At 38.6% G+C, this 5,320-nt stretch overlaps 1 pseudogene; it reads left to right on the top strand.

The window, feature by feature from the left end:
- The first annotated feature begins 4,845 nt into the window (after positions 1–4,845).
- Positions 4,846–4,991, top strand: LOC115292980 (annotated as a pseudogene).
- The last annotated feature ends 329 nt before the right edge of the window (positions 4,992–5,320 follow it).

The following is a 5,320-nucleotide window of genomic DNA, read 5'->3' as shown; positions in this document are numbered from 1 at the left end:
AAAAAAATAAAGTTACAAAAAATAAAATAAAATAAAATAAATTGAAAAAAGTAGAGTGATTTGAAGGAAGAATGAAGAATTATTCCATCTTAAAAATTTTTTTTAATGTTTATTTACTTTTGAGAGAGAGAGAGGGAGGGAGACAGAGTGTGAGTGGGGGGAGGGGCAGAAAGAGAGGGAGACACAGAATCCAAAGAAGGCTCCAGACTCGGAGCTGTCAGCACAGAGCCCGATGTGAGGCTTGAACCCACAAACTGGGGGATCATGGCCTGAGCAGAAGTCAGCCACCTAGCTGACTGAGCCAACCAGGCACCCCTCACATCTTCTCAATCAAGGTAGTAGATACACAGATCCCTGCTATGTTTGTAATTTGTATAGCTGTGATTTATTTTGTAGTGCAAACATCTAAAAACTTTGGGTGGTTGGGCGGGAGGAAGGGCAGGCTGAAAATGGCAGCAGCACCATAGATTCTGGATAAAGAGCAGAGCTCAGTAAGAGAATCAGACCAGAAATGCCAGAGTAAGGACAGGGCACAGAACAGGGGGGCTGGGACTGCTAAGTTAGAATCCAAAGAGCAGAGAACAACAGTAAGTATATAGGGAATGAAAATGAGTGAGTGCTGCTGGAATTAGGGTCTCAATAACCACTGCTGCACAGGCAGTCCCCCTGACACTAAGCTGTGAGTGTGACAAAGCTGTGATGGGTCGTCAAGTGGATATATACCACCTGACCATCTAGTTCACCTTCCGGAAGTCACTTCGAGTGTGGTGGTAGCAATCGGTGATTTTGACCGTGAACTTACACTACCTGATCATTTTGCTTACCACACATATCACACTTTTCTTCATAGGCTTAATTTGGCTTGGCAAGTTTTTAGACATTATCCACTTGGTACAAGGGAAAGAAGCTTGGATATAGGGAGGATTTGGGGTCGCAAGATAGGTGAAACTTTTCAGTTGGCTGTACCTAAACATAATATCGCTTGAGATGACTCATATTATGGAAGTTAATTTATGAGCATGAGTAACAGATAAAATGGTTTTAGAATATTGTATTAAAACATGGCTACTGCCATATTTTTGGCTCCAGATACCCTTCCAGGACTGGGTCTAGCTCCCTGTTATTGAATGTGAGTGAGATACTGACTCCCTTGATGGGCAGTGGCAGAAGTGATGCTGTGTGATTTTGGAAGCAAGGGCATAGGGAGGTGATACAAACTCTACCTGCCTCTCTCTCTCAGAAATCTTGCCTTGGGAACCATCCCGCCATATTGTGATGAAGCCCCCGTCACACAGTAAGGCTTGTGCAGGGGTACTTTTTTTCCTGCTGATGTTGCGATAAATTACTACACATTCCATGGCTTCAAACAACATATATTTGTTATCTTCTTATCTATCTGTAGGGGTTGGAAGTCTGAAACGTGGTTCACTGTGCTGAGATCAAACTGTTAGTAGGTCTTTGTCCTTTCTGGAGGCTGTAGGAGAAAGTCTGTTTCCTCATTTTTTGCAGCTTTTAGAAACTGCCCACCTTCCTCCATCTTCAAAGCTATTAACGTCAGTCAAGTTTTTTTCATATGGCATCACTCTCCTGATTGATTCAGGAGAAGGAATCTCCTGTCTTTTCTTCCATTTTAAGGACTCATGCTATTAGATACTGTTCACCTGGATACTTTAGGATCATCTCTCCATCTCAAGGTCAGCTGATTTGCAACCATAATTGAAACTTTAGTTCTCTTTGCAGTGTTTCTTAGTTGGTCCAGGCTGCTAGAACAGGGTATTATATACAACAGGATATAGACAAGATGGCTTAAAGCACAAACATACATTTTTCATAGTTCTGGAGGATGGAGGTTTGAGCTCAGAGTGCTAGTCTGGTTTACAGATGGTGTCTTCTTGCTGTATCCTCATATGGTACATCTCTTGTCTCTTTTTATATATAAGATTATTCCCACTTCAGAAGGCTCCACCCTCCTGACTTAATTACTTCCCGAAGGTCCCACCTCCAGATACTGTCACACTGGGGATTTAAGCTTCAACATACACATTTTGAGGTGACACAAACATCCACGTAACATAACATATTTATATGTTCCAGGGATTAGGATATGGGTGTCTTTTGGGGGCGGCACAGTAGGTGTTTTGGCTGACAACCTGAGCTCAGCTCAGAACTGACAACTAGCATTTAACTAGCAGGTATGTGAGAAAACCAGCCTTCAACTGCTTCTAAGCCCAGACTACAAACCACTCCAGTTGATGCCAAGGCAAACGGAGCAGATAATCTGTCACTATATGTGGCAGGGCCACACCCTGCCCGAACTGCAGATTTGTAAGTAAAATAAATGACCCTCATTTTAGGCATAATAGATTCCTAGTATATTACTTAATGGCGAATAAGTAAGTTTTGCAATATTCAAAAAATATAAATATCAACTATAAAGTAAAAGTAACCTTTAACAATCTCATTCTAAGAATAATTTTTTTTTCTGGCAAGTTGACCTCCATACAGACTTAACATGTGCACAAAAGCTTGATTTTATCTAATTTGATCATTTGCCCCTGCGAGTTTAACTTATAATTTAAAAAAAAAAAGCTCTAATGTTATAACTTCCTTGATGACGATTCCTCGCAAGAAACTCATAGATTTTCAAGGATTTGGTAGTTACTTATAGCAAACTATGTAACTTTGATGGTGTTAGTGAGAGAATTTTTAGCAAAAACATTAATGGCTATATTGTATGCCAAACCCAGTAACAAACAGGTGATTGCCCAGCGGGAGAAAAGATTGAAATGGTTTCCTTAGAATGGCAAGATTAGTTTCTTAGATAGCTTTGGTTCCATATATTATGGCATCCATATGCAAATTCCAAATACAAGAAAGAAAAATCTGCATTTTTACTTTAATTTTTTTAAATATTCATTTTTGAAGAAGAGACAGAGCACAAGCAGGTGAGGGGCAGAGAGAGAGGGATACACAGAGCCTGAAGCAGGCTCCAGGCTCTGAGCTGCCAGCCCAAAGCCTGATGAGGGGCTCGAACCCAAGAACCATGAGATCATGACCTGAGCCAAAGCTGGATACTTAACTTACTAAGCCACCCTGGCACCCCTGCATTTTTATATTAATATCTTAACCTTAGGATTCTCATGTCTAAATTACATTCCCTTGAAGAAAAATTTTTCCTTGAATATGAAGCACTTAAATTAATAGTAAAAAAATGGAAACAAAATCTTACCCCAACCAATGACAGATAAATACTTGTAAATCTTAACTATTAAATAACATAATAAAAATGCTAAAAATAAATGAAGGTTAATATTCTAATGTTTTTACCATTCTTATAATTAATTTAGAGCTGTTTTAATTTTTCATTCCTTTAATAATACCCTTATATATAAAATTTTGTCATTTTACTATTTGGGGTAATAAAAAGTATCTGTTGCTATTTACTGCAACTTAATGCAGACATGCTCATAAGGAAAGCAGATCACTTGGACGTAAGCATCAGTAGTTTGAAGAACTAAGCTCGTGGTGTAGTGAAGATCATACGAAATGTAAACTCAGAATAAAAGACATTTAAAAGCAAATGGTTAATTCCAAGGAATCCATGGTATCGGTTTTGGGGGTGGGGGCAAATGTGAATCCTCTTTATTTCATACCATTGGAATCTATTGTGATAGACTCTAAAGCATTATTTTATTCTATTTTTATTTTGTTTTTAATTTTAGAGAGTGTGTGAGCAGGGGAAAGGGGCAGAAGGGGAGAGAGAGAATCCCCAGCAGGTTCCACACTCAGCACGGTGTCCAACATGGGGCTCATTCCTATGACCCTAAGATCATAACCTGAGCAGAAATCAAGAGTCTGGCGCTCAAACCTGACAGAGCCACTGTCCTAAACAAGTCTATCAGTAACTGCTATTCCCAGGTAAAGTCTCAGAAATATAGTAAACCCGGTTAAGAACAGCCAAACTGGGCCCAGATCAGAACTATCTCCCTGAGCCTCTTCCAAATTACTGACCCTCAAAACCACAAGCAGTAAATGGTGATTTGTTTTTTCAGCCATTGAAGTTTTTATGTAGCAAAAGCTGACTGATGCACTCTATAGCTGGATCAATATAACCTTTCTAATCTAGAGTCCACAGGTTTAATCTAGCCCATCATTAGTTTTTGTAAGGCTGTGAACTAAGACTGTCTTTAACATTTTTAAATGGTTGAAGTAATCCAAAGAATATTTCATGAAATATGAAAAAAATGTCTGCATTTAAAATTTTGGTGTCCATTAGCAACATTTTATTAGAACACAACCATTGACGGAAACTGTACATCTTGCGAATCCTAAGCATTTACTATGAGGACCTTTATGGAAAATGTTTATTAACTCCTGATTTAGGCATATATTTCTACTTCAAGACAAAATGAAAATGACACACTCAAATATTAAGCTAATGATAATTTCCGTAGTGAAGAGGAGTTGGCGCTCATGTTTGAAACTACTGTTTTTCTCTGCTTGTGGTCCCTAAACACGTGGCCTGTCTTCCATCGGCAACAGGCTAGCAATCTTCATGCTGTACTTTGGTTTTAAGTTCCTTCAGAGTGTGGTCACTTGCTCCATTGGACCTCTTGAGTTTTGGTTTCAGGGGCTCTGAAAGATGACTGATGATTTCTCTTGGTGCTCAGTAATTCTTGGCATTTTAGAGCCAGCCCTGGTTATTTTTGAGAAAGTGTTCCTTTCGTCATTGACTGCTAAATTGTCTTCATATTGAGATTCAATTTCATTTGCCCTTAATTGACCTTTTCAACTTTTGTTGCCACTCAATCTGCTTTCTCTTTTAGACTATCTTTGGGCCCTTGAATCGCTTCTCGGCCTTTTGGCTAAGATCACGTGTAGTATTTGTTCACATCAGCTTAATAATATCTTTGGGCCCTTGAAATTATTATTTTGAAAAATCTTAGCTTTGTATATTGTCATCAAGGTATAACAGGCACAGTAAAAAGTAATAGATTGCTCCGAAATAATATATATTTGGAATTATATCAAGTAAGTTAGAGCAAAATTTAAAATGGATGTACATTTCAAACTTTAGTTTGCTGATAGCTCTTAAATGATGTTCTTGCTATCTTATTCTGTAAGGGAGGAGAACCCCCTGCCCAAAACTTGTAGAGTCAACCAGAGACTCTTAACATGAGTTCCTCCTATGACACAGAACTGATATATTAAGGCAACCAGCCCATAAGTGCCATCAGTTTTAGTAAAAGTCGTCCATTTTTTTAATGTGAATGCTGTGTTAAACAGTTATACTTACAGAAGCTTAATTCTATTTGCATAG

This window comes from Suricata suricatta, chromosome 5 (genome assembly GCF_006229205.1).
Source record: "Suricata suricatta isolate VVHF042 chromosome 5, meerkat_22Aug2017_6uvM2_HiC, whole genome shotgun sequence".
Classification (NCBI taxonomy): Eukaryota; Metazoa; Chordata; class Mammalia; order Carnivora; family Herpestidae; genus Suricata; species Suricata suricatta.
Note: the sequence above shows the minus strand (reverse complement) of the source record. Positions and strands in the feature narration are given on the sequence as shown.